This window comes from Callithrix jacchus, chromosome 4 (assembly GCF_049354715.1).
Source record: "Callithrix jacchus isolate 240 chromosome 4, calJac240_pri, whole genome shotgun sequence".
Lineage (NCBI taxonomy): Eukaryota > Metazoa > Chordata > Mammalia > Primates > Cebidae > Callithrix > Callithrix jacchus.
In genome coordinates this window covers 97,768,558-97,781,175 of record NC_133505.1, presented here as the reverse complement: position 1 = coordinate 97,781,175, position 12,618 = coordinate 97,768,558, and the positions used below count along the sequence as shown (strand labels likewise).

General features: G+C 34.4%; 1 long non-coding RNA gene across 1 annotated transcript; it reads left to right on the top strand.

Moving 5' to 3' along the window:
* Positions 1-5,270: 5,270 nt before the first annotated feature.
* LOC144582344 (uncharacterized) lies at positions 5,271-12,276 on the top strand. Its single transcript, XR_013534865.1, has 2 exons — positions 5,271-5,360; positions 9,200-12,276. It is a non-coding gene; the product is annotated as an uncharacterized LOC144582344 (long non-coding RNA).
* Positions 12,277-12,618: the final 342 nt, after the last annotated feature.

The following is a 12,618-nucleotide window of genomic DNA, read 5'->3' as shown; positions in this document are numbered from 1 at the left end:
AGTTATAAGGTTTGCTTTGTTTTGTTTTCAAAAAAGTTTATCTAACCTTCAGATAAGGGCAACATTCTACAAAATTATAGATACATTCTAGTATATAAGAATAAAGTTGTATATTATTTCTCACAGAAAAACTTTAAAACATAAAACATTAAAATGTAATCTTTATCGGGTTTTATATCTATAATTAGAGACTTAGACAAAAATCCAAGGACAGTGACAAATACCATCTATTCCTTTATTTCTTGCCACTACACTCATCTCCTGCTTCAAATGACCTTACTCAGCTGCAGTAGCAAATACGGTCCTTTTCAAGGTTACTCTCAGAAGTACAGTTTTCACTTAATATGATGTAAATTTACCCTCAAATTTATTTCTAAAAACATTCTGCAATATCATTATTGTCAACATTAAGAAACTTAATTAGCAAGATGGGCTTGGCAGAATGAGCAGAGGAAAAATGATAAACATTTTTTTCATGTTAAGTAGAATTATGATTTATATAATTTAGTGGTACTTATCTATGTAACCTGAAATATTTGCATAAAGTTTGCTTCTTAATCTGACTACATAAAAAGGTTGTTAGTACCATGTTAGGCAAGGCATACAGAAATAGGCTTCTGACCTTTCCACCCCTAAGTGAATCTCTGCAATTTGCCAAGACTAAGTATATTTTTTTAACTATTGATACAAGGCTTTCTTCATGTAGACCAACATTTATGTTCTCAGTTACACTAACAGATAACTTTTTCATTTCAAACACTTAATATCTTTTCTTTGTAAAAAGAAATATTTCTTTACAAAGAAAAAATACATTAAAATAGGCTGAAATACTCATCCCAAGATATTGATGGATCTTATATAGATAATCTTTACATGTTATTTAATTGTTGGTTCTATTAAATATAACTTACCATTAGGCTCGCATGATTTTATAGGTGTTATTACGTGTTTGGGCTTATTTTATTTAGCTGTGTATTATTTATTCTGTAATAAATGTTTAGTTCTTCTACAAATAATGTTGCACTCAAACTCATGAGTAGAAAGAAAGGAGGGAGGAAGTTAAGAAACAAAGGCAGGAAGGAAGGAAGGAAGAGAGGGAAGGAAGGAAAAAAGGAAGAGAGAACAGGAAGGAAGGAAAAAAGGAAGAAAGGGAGAGGGAGGAAAAGAGGGAAGAAGGAAAGCTTCAGGGACTGTTAAGTATATAAATGTGAACCAAGAAGACCAAAACGGCATTTGCAGTCAAAATTCTGAAATTCATACTAGCAGATCTAGGAAGTAATGTTTTACACAGCGCACTGCCTGAATCTAATCCATTTCCTCTGGATTTGTCATATAACATATAATTATAACCGTTGGCCTATTTGCCATCAGTCCCTCTAATTCGCACAATTCGGTGGATGGTATTACAGCCATAGTGCTTTTACTTGACTGCCAGGACATCATCCACTTTTCTAACTATCCTGTCTCGCAGACTTTTAAAACTTCCTTGCATCATGTTTTATTGCCCTTTATCATTGTGCTCTCCCAAAAATATAATGCTGTAATTGCTTAGAACGTTAGTATTTGTAAAATAATCTTTTTTAACATTTGTAACATTACTTAAACATTTTTATAAATATATTTTATATTTAAAATACATTAAAAATAGACCATGTGAATTCACATATCAGTTTTTCTAATTTTATTATTCTTTTCAATGAAGTATATTAAAATGTTTTTCAATGGTTCTTTTATCAATCTCAGAAACACTCAAGTAATACAAGTTGGTATTATTGCAAATCCCATTACAAAGAAAATAATAAAGCATACTGCTTGACTTATGCAGTAAATCATTCAGTATTGGCATTAGAAGTAGATGGAAATCTTTTACTAGAACAATAGCAATAAAAAAATTTACACCATTAATCTAATCATGACATTGGACCAAACATAAGGATAGGCCTCTGCCAGTCTTCCAGATTATTGTACAAAGCTTCAGGATATTGAACTTGTTAAAAACTTAAGATCAAAAAGAGTGGGATTGTTTCTAACAATACATATAGATGTGATTAATAAAATAGATGTGTTTTATACCTACAGATGTATAAATACATATTTATATATTTCTACATATAGATGAACAGGATTTGCACATATAGGTGTATTAAGTCACAATGCTGCTGAAGTTCAAAGCCACTTATGATAATGTTTTTCACATATCTGACAATATAAATAATATTAAGAACTTTATAACAATGCGCTCTAACTTATTTTTATTTACATCTTTGCTCTATAGTAAATACATTTAATACTGTCTTCTGAATGTGAATTTTTCAGTAAATTTTAGTTTTCTAAGAACATATATCTGTGTTCTTAGCATAATATATCTGGATAAGGTCTTTTAGAACTGTGTCTCAAGACATGAACCTCTTCTAGAGGAAGAATTTGATTTCAGCAAATTTAACAACCACTTCAAAATAGCTATTAAAATCATAATAAAAACATACAGTAATGTCATTCCCTAACATTTTAGGTGGTTTTTAATCCAGTGTTAAGAAACATCATTTGTTTGTTTGTTGTTTTTTCCAGAGCTAGGGTCTTGTGCTGTCACCTATGTTGGAGTATAGTGTTGTTATCAGAATTCACTGCAGCTATGAACTCCTGGGCTCAGTGATCCTCCTGCCTCAGCCTCTGAAGTAGCTGGGATTACCGGTGCACATCACCTTACCCAGCTAAGTTGAAAAATTTTTTTAGAGATGGAGTCTCTCTATGTTGGTCTTATCCTGGCCTCAAGCAATCCTCCCACAAGTCTCTCAAGTTGGGTCCAATCTCAGCCTCATTCAATCCTCCCAATTCAGTCCCCAGAATAATGGGGATTACAGATGTGAGCCACCATGATTGGCTTGAGAAACATTTCTATAAAATCTGTACAGACATTTTTAGTAAAGGAAATAAGGCAAAGCCTTTCAAAAATGAAAAGAACATATATTTCTACGAAACAATTCAAAGTAAATTTGCATTCGATTTTTGAAATCCACAAATTTTCAGAATATATTGAGTCCATTCAGTCTGATACATGACATGTTCTAAAACCCTGAAATTCCTTGCATATATAATTGTTTTTTTCCAAAAATGTGTTTAATGGAACTATGTTACCTTTTAGTATTTGCCCAAAAGTGCAGGGAACACTGCATTAAACAGCATAAACTTGGATACATGAATGAAATTAATGTGCATTTAATTTCATCAATGTACAAATGCTCCCAAAACTACCATGGTATGCAGCATATCCCAAATATTTTTATCTCAAAATTTTTTTTTCACAAAATACACATACAAACTCTTTTTACACAGATAACACTGTAGAGAATACTTATCTAGAAATAAATATCAATGAGGAATGACTGGTTGGTTATTTATATTCTTCCAATTGTTATTTTATTATCTAAATATTTATATCATTGAGTTTTTCATCTTAGTTTTGTAACATTATTGGCATTTCTAAATAGAATATTAACATTTTCTAAATGTTTTTATCTTCAAAACAAAATTATATTAATGACACTTACTTTAGTAAATACCATATTCAAGCAATAAAATAAAATAAAAATAATAATTTCAATTTAAAACTATATATTTTGCCCAAAGTAATCCAGATGATTTTCTGGATTATTTAAAAATCTAACAAATAAATAGGTACTTTTCATAAAAGATTGACTTATAAAAATAAATCTGATATATTTTTTGAACATAGAAACACTAGCATAAAATAGCTAGGTGATGTACATATATCATACCATTTATAATTTATGTCACTTAATATTTTAAAAAGTCTCATTTTTTCTTTGAAAAGCATTTGTTTATCCATTAATTGCCAAGCAACAAATTAAGGACATTATGACAAATTTGATGGGCCATCTACTTGCTCTCACAGCTTTTATGTGTCTAACAGCAAAGATAAATAATTAAGCAATAATTTCAGAATTAGAGTAATACAGTTAGAAAAATATACATGAATTTGTCAACTTTTACAAAATACTGTCTTCTACCTTTTTCAGCTACATAAAGCACGCCATATTATTGCTCATCAAACTTAATTATTTTACATATATATTAAAATTTAATTTACTGATGGTTTTAGTTCAATGCTAGTTGTATACATTTTAGTGATTATTTTTTCTACTCTATTAAAGGTGCTACTTCATTCTACATTAGGAAAAAAATGCTTTAAGGTCAAACGTAAGAGAAAGCATTAGGAGAACGTTTTCATAGAAAAATAGCTCAAATTTTGATGAGCATAGAAGAAAGGCAGGTGGAATGGTGTTCTGCTGTTTCATTAAGCTATTTAGTATTGTCAGTAATAATGATCTCACTTATCTCATGAGATTTTTAATGGAAATTTAAGTGAATAATAAGTAGGTAAGAGTACTTTGCAAAGCAAATATTACTGTGAAAGCAGCAGGTATTTTTATTTTCAGAATTTTAACATATAATCATTTTTTTTGTAGAAACAAAATGATGAAAAGATCATGGCAACCCATTATATATTACAACACTAAATTTATAAAAAATATTCACATAGGTTATCCTTTACATTTCCCCACTTTCTTTGGTATATGGTAGGTTGCAAAATGACAGAATTCTTTGAAATTCCTTACTCCTTGAATTTAAGTTGGCTTTGTGCATTGTTTTGGTAGAAAAGATGTACAAGTTCTGAACCTAGTCACTAAGAAGCATTGCATTCTTGCTGCGGCTTTCCATGTGTACAAGCACAAGGTAGCCTGCTAGATGCTAGGAGGCCATGTGGAGGATGACAAGACATTCAAGCCAACTGTCAACCACACCTCTGCTGACCTGGTAGCTGCCCAAGTACACAGAGGTGTGCGTTAACCCAGATCAGCAGAATCACCTGGTTGCATTTAGTCCAGATTGCCCATCCATACAACCATGAGTTAAAAAATTGATTGTTGTTTCGAAGTCACTAAGTGCCAACTCACATAGAGTACTTTAAAAAAAATATTCATTTTACAAAACCTACATGTTTCCATCCATAGCTTATAGGAACAATCTCACCAAAAAAGAAAGTGAGACCCACCTCTCTTCTCTACATATAGATTTATGAAAGTGATTCATGCTCAATTGGAAAGATTTTAAGGGGGTTTATAAATAAGTTAAACTTTAATGAAGCATGGAACATAGCATATGCTTTAAAGTTTCTGACCAATTGGAAACATCAACCTTAACATTTGGCTCCTGCTCTAAAGCCTAAACTGCAATATCTCAATTTAAAGGGAGCATACGTGGAATAAGGAGGAAGGGAGTGAAGAGGAAAAGCTTCAAGTGATGAAAGTTCATGCTGAGTAAGCCATCTTAAGGAAAAGGTAAATAATAAAAGACTCCTGATATTTTTTTTCTACTCATTGGTCAACTGTGTAGTAAATGAATTTGCATATTGTCACACTGTCTCTAGATGGCACTTAAATAACATTTTAAAATCAATCATTTAACTTCATTGCCATATTTCAAGTTTTTCTAAAATCCCTAATGTTTATAAAAGGAAAACAAAAAGACATAATAAACATACTTGGAAAAGTTAATACCTATGTTTTCTCTGTTCCCGAAGTGTAGGTTCAGCCTCAGTAAAGTCCACAGACGTGGAACTAAGTGTATTAGCATGTCTGTGCTGACTTCAGCAAATGGCACAGAAAGAAATGGATCGAGCATGAGTATTTATGGTCACAAAGGTAATAACAGCTAAAACAGGAATGTTTTGAAGAGTAACTGGCATGCCTAAGGATAAAGTATATCAAGCAAGAGCTCTTTACTACAATTGAAGAAATATATTCATGTTTTGCTGAGCCTTAGGTAAGAGTCAAGACAGCTTTTAAAAGCTGTGTAGAGACAAAGGTGTGAAAAGAAACTTTCCGCCCATACTTTCTTCCTTTATATTTCATAAAGTGTACACCCTCAGAGATGACAAACACAGCTGATAAAAAAATTAATGCAAAGGCTGAATGATGAGGCCAGGAGGTTAAAAGAAGTGGCTTTCTTTGAATAAGATGTTTTCATTCTCAAATTAAGTCTACCAGGCACATCAGGAATATTTGATATCAGCATCATAATTTTGCATTTTTCAGTAACTTTGTAATTATATTACTTATAATACATTTTTCAAATAGGAAAACAGGGGCCGGGCACGGTGGCTCACGCCTGTAATCCCAGCACTTTGGGAGGCCGAGGAGGGTGGATCACGAGGTCAAGAGATCGAGACCATCCTGATCAACATGGTGAAACCCCGTCTCTACTAAAAATACAAAAAAAAATTAGCTAGGCCTGGTGGCGCTTGCCTGTAATCCCAGCTACTCAGGAGGCTGAGGCAGGAGAATTGCCTGAACCCAGGAGGCGGAGGTTGCGGTGAGCCGAGATCGCGCCATTGCACTCCAGCCTGGGTAACATGAGCGAAACTCTGTCTCAAAAAAAAAAAAAAAAAAAAAAAAATGCTGCCGAATGATTAGAAAATAATAATAAAAGGTAAAATCCTATTATTTAAACTAAACTGTGAAGATCTATATAGACAAAAATGAGCATTTATTTATTTGGTTGATATTTTCCTATGGAAGTGTATACATTGCTCATGTTATGGAGAAATCTCACAGGAAGAACCCTACAATTCTCTTGGTTTTAACCTCCTTATACTGAAATTTAGATTTATATTTTTCACTTGATTAAAAACTTCTCCCTCAGAATTCACATTACACATATTTCCACAACTAAAATACTGACTCACTTTTCTACTTTTTCCCCTTATAATTTATATTTCAGCAAGTTGAGCAATTGGTGTGGTAACTGCTCAGTGCAACCCTCCTGTTGAAATGAGGCTTCTGCTGAAAGAGCCTCGTAGTACACCAGTCACTTGCTTTGCCAATTCACCTTGTTAGCAGAATAATAGCCACAAGTCAATGAGAAACTATTAAACTGCCAATATCTCCTCCCAAACAAGAAAATTAATCTCCAAAGTGCAAAAGACTTATTTCAAAAGATAAAATTACCACACTAAATATGTTAGAGAATAAAAATACAAGCCACATTTAAAACCATTTTAAAAATAGCCATGTTCATGGTGAACATCAAATACTCTTGTATAAATATAAGAAATCCTCATGATAATTAAGTATAAATTGAAAGGGGTTAAGTTTTTGAAAAAGAAAACCTAATAAAAAATATTCAAAATTATTCAATATGCATTCTGTATAAAATAATTTTTAAAACTATGTTTTGCAATAGAAAAATTTAAAAATCAGACCTTAGCTAAATGTTCAAAATTAGCATAACTAATAATGGTACAACTTGAAATTATGCAGCTCATAAAGCAATGCAATATAATGTATACACATTGATGTTTAAACTGAATCTAATTAAGCACTCAGACTTAACTTCTGGCTAACAAGATATATAGGGGATAAAACAACACAATAAGAAAATAATCAGATAAGAGTCAGCAAGGTGGCTCACTCCTGTAATCCCAGCACTTTTGGAGGCTGAGGCGGGAGGATCACCTGAGGTCAGAAGTTCAAGAAAATAATCAGATAAAACCCACACATAGGACATTCCACAAAACAAAAAGGTTTAGGCTATTCAAAAGACAATATTATGAGAAAAATAAAAAGATAGTTGGACAGGAGAAATTTAAAGAGATTTAAGGAACATGGCAATCTAATGCAATGTGTGAAGTTATCCAAGTTTAAGGTAACATATGTAGGCTAAGCATAATAGATGACATTAAGGAATTACTGTTACTATTTCTAAATTTGATAATGGCATTTCGGTTATCTAGAAAAATGTACTTTTAGGAGATGCATACTGGAGTATTCAAGACTGCTAGGGCTTGAATATATTTGTCCCTCTAAATTCATATGTTGAGACCTGAGACTAAATGTTACAGTCTCAAAAGATGGGGCCTCCAGGATGATTAAATCAGGAGGGTTTTACTTCTCATGAATGAATTAGTACCTTTATAAAAAAGGGGCTTGTGAGAACTAGCTACACTCTTTTTGTTCTTCTGTCTTTTTGGCTGGGCAAGATGAAAGTATTCATCTTCTCTCCAGAGAAAACAACAAGTCTCCCCCTTGCAAGCAGAGGTCAGGCCCTCCCCAGACACCAAGCTTGGTGGCACCTGGATTTTGGGCTTCCAGCCTCCAAAATTGTGAGAAATAAGTCAGTGTTTTTTATACATTACCCAATCTCAGGCATTTTATTATAGCAACAGAACAGACTAAGACAAGAAGTACTATAAACCTGTAACATACTTAGGTAGAGTATGTGTGTGTATGTGTGTGAGTATGCATTTATATTTTCCAAAATGTTAACTACTGATAAACCTAGATGGAGAATGTACAGGTATTTGTTGTATCATTTTTCAGCCTTGCTTTTGTTTGAAGATGTTTATAAAACTTGTTTAGAAACAAGTATTATATATACATATACACACACACACATGCATATATGTATACATATAAAAGTAAGTAAATGTTAATTTCAAAAATATTACTAAGTTAAGCAAATAATACCATTTTTATTTCAAAGCAAAAATAATGAAGAAACTGCATAATATTCTATGAGGTGTTGGCCTTGAATCTACAGCCATGTTATTAAGTACCCCATTTCCACTGCCTCTAACTTCCCTCTTTCTCTGGTGTTGGTATTGTTCTCTGTGCTGAGATATTCCCACTTACTTTTGCCTTCCTCTGAGATGTTGGTGGGATAGTTAATCAATATTTCCTATAGTGTAATAAAGTAAATCATCTTCCAGAATCATTTGATTCCATACTTACCTCAAAATACTTTATTTCTATATTTCTTGGTTATTTTCCAAAGGAAAAACAATGGCTACAAATTGAATACAGTTGTCTAAATCACTCAGAAGGGGTATACCCCTACTGGAAATCAACAAACTTTATTTATAAAACTAGTTGTGCTTTTGGGTCACTTTAATCCTTACAACCCCGTCAAATCTGGATTACCTAATGAAATTGATTATATTTGAGAACTTATTGTGGAATTCTGGTGAAACACTCTCTCTTTCTTCCTTTCTGCTCCAATATTTATTAAGCATGTTCTATGTCTCAGTCATGGCATTAAGTATCCAATATCAAACTGAAATATTGAGTTATTTTTTGATTATTGTCTCATCCTTCTCCTCCTTCTCTGCTCCTCTTTTCAGACTATTCATTGACATGCTCAAGTAACACGTCTCTCCAGCCTAACTTTAAGTAACCATTTTCCTCTATCACTGCTATGTAAATAAAATACATTAAGAAATGGAGGCTTCGGAAGACCAAGGCACGTGGATCACTTGAGGTCAAGAGTTTGAGACCAGTCTGGCCAACGTAGCAAAACCACATCTCTGCTAAAAATACAAACATTAGCTTGGTGTGGTGACTCAGTGCCTGTTATCCCAGCTACTCTGGAGACCTAGGCATGCAGGAGAATCACTTGAACCTGGGAGGCAGAGGTTGCAGTGATCTGAGGTCACACCACTGCACTCCACTCTAGGCAACACAGCTAGACTTTGTCTCAAAAAGAAAAAAAAATAGAAAGAAAGAAAAAAGAAATGGAAGATTTCTTTTGCTGCATTTAACAACAAAATGTTAAGAAAACAGGTAACACTCACTCCTCCCATCAAAAATATCAGCATTTGCCTTATGCCTGAGGCTTTGAGAGAAGACTGTAAAGGAAGTACTCTTCATGTGGCTCGGAGTGTAAACAACTGTGTGAGCAAGCCCTGGATGAACTGAGAGCCCTATGCCATTGAAAAGTGGGTAGGTGGACCTTTTGCTTCTGTTCCACAGCATGTCTGTGGATAACAAATGTGGCAGGTGTGCTTGGCTGCCTACCCAACAGGCAAGACTTCCCTTGTTTCTTGGTAACAGAAGTTTAGTTCTTCATTGGGCCTGCATGTGCTTTATAGAGAGCTAGTTCCATTCCCAGACCTATTGACTGGATTCTGGTTAATCAAGGCCAATTACTATAATCCCATTCCCTTTACCAACAATTGATTTTGACATGAGCATAAGAAGAAAATATAATCAATGATTCTATTACAGATATCTTCTGAGAGACTGCTGGGAAAGGTTTTCATCATGGATGAAATAACTTTCTTATTTTTATTCCTTGGATGACATTGTGGTACCTGAAACTGAGACAGATAACTTCTAACCATAGGAATACACCCCTGAGGGCAACTCCACATGCTTAGAGAGCAGAATGAGAAGATGGAAAGGATATGGTTTCTTGACATCCCTGAACTGTTGAATTAACCAAACTTGGAATTACCCTACTTCCAGATTCATTAATATGAAATTATAAATTTTCCTTTCCAGCTGAGTCAAGGTTTGTTGTTTGGTTATAAAACACCTTAACTGATCTAACTATAAGTGGAGGAGGTGAAAAACATTTTGCACCTCAAAAATTTGTGTCTTAGGACTTGAACATAGTGAAGTAACCTGCTGTAGAGCAAGTAGAAAAAAAATAGTTAGGAAGAAAATAAGATGTACCTGTTAGGTCAAAAATAAAAAAAGACTAAGTAAACTGGTCAGTTAGTGAGTCTGTATGGGGAGATAGAGCAGAACAGAAAATCATGGTGTCAAGAGGGGACATTAGTCTGCCAAACTTGAGATTATATAAAGCAACATGGCTGCCAAGGTAAGATAATGAGGTGTGAAGATATAGGAAGATCATAAAGGCATTCTCATATGCAAGTGACACTTGTCACATGAAGAAGCAGGGAGATGTTTTCCAATCAGAACTCAGGGCAGACATACAGTCGATACAGGGGTCACTGGGATTAGATTAACAGACAAAACCTCTGGGTTGGAAGTGAGGCTTAGATACTTAGTCAATTTCGTAATACAGAAGGATTCAAATTCTGGTTTGGGGATAAGACAAATTGTTAAATGTCTTCCTTTGAAATGAGATAGGAAGGATGAGCAGAAAATCATAGGTATAATATGTGAAAGGTCAGTTATGCTGGGATATCACACACATTTTGAAGAATGGAGTATAAAGATCAATACACAAGATGAGTGAAGATATATCATTTACCTGGGCTGTGATTAGAAAATGGACTTTGTAGTACCATACTGTGCTGGGGATGATAGACACAGTATTCAAAAATGTGGCTGGAGGGGTAGTGGGGCATTCTTTGATCATGTCTGAACACATCAGAAGGTGTCTGGCTGGGAAAATGTGAAGAGACTGAATGAAAGACAGCAATCCTGGACCTGAGTCCATCTCTTGCCAACAGAGGAAGTTGTGTCTGTTCTTACAATAAGGCAAAACTATGTCAAGCCTCACAGTACCACCCAAGTGCTCTCTACGAGATCCACAGGCTCAACACACTTACAGCCCTAAAAGCCGCAGCAGTATGGCAAGTGCCCATATACTTTATGAGCAGCAGCAGATACTGTGTCCAGTTGACAATAAAAGGGATAGAGGAAAAAATGCAATAGCTCCACAAATATCAATGAGCCACTAAGTTCATGCCTTAGGGCTGCAGGGGACGTAGTACTGATGGCATATGGGGTTGGCATGTCATCTTTGCTTGTGTAGATTCAGAGTTCAGTCAAGAGGACTTGAGACTGTGTTGGGAAGACCTGGATGAGGTGGTGGGCAATGGCGGAGGTGGTCAGTTGAGGTAGCAGTGAGGAGCTGAAAAAAAAAAACGCTGGGGTAAAGGGAGCTGCCGCCATGCCTGGTGCACTTTTCATCCTGAGTTCCTAGCAGATTGTCTGGCACAGAGCAGGTATTCAATAAATAATTATTGGATGAATGATTCAAGCAATCGAGGACATTTGGTAGCATGTGATGACCTAAGAGCAATATATTACAATGAGAGTGCAAGCGGATTGCTGTGTTCCACAAGCTGACCTTACGTTTTTTGGCCACTGTATCTTCAACATTTTAAACTGGCCGTATTTCTTATTTTATGAAATGAAATAAATGCTAATGTGCTAGCAAGGGAATGTAAACAAGTGTTGTTAGACAAATTCAATGTGACTAAAAAGGAACTGGAGCAGGTGGATGCAAGTGAGCCCAATTAAGATATATTTGCTTTTGTGCCACAGATTCTATGCTTTTCCAAATAGAACTGTTAGATGCTAAGCGAATGGGGACTATTTTTGACTCACATTTTTTTTAATCTGTGGGAAATATTTTTTCTCATCGATATTTTATGCTGTTCTCTGCTCAAACTTTGTTTTTGTGATGCTTCCTTTAAAGACTTTTTGTTCTTTCTCATTTTGTGCCATTGTTTATGCTGAATTTGTTGTTGTTGTTTTTGCATTTACATTCCACAGAGAAATGATACTTAACAGCATAAAATCCCAGAACCACATCAGGATAAAAGAGGTGATTTATAAACACATAATAGTCGTTTTTGATACTTTTCATCATTAGTCAAGCTGAGAGAACAAATTGGAATTTGAGCTTCTGGTGGGCTTTCTGAAGGGATCCTCAGATAAATGTAGCCAAAGATAAAAGATAATTCCAATTAAATGATAATGGATATTATGCACAATTACGGCTGTGGCCAAGTCAAAGCACTTTGAAATTAAACGTCTTTGTGTGAGAAACCACAGTGTT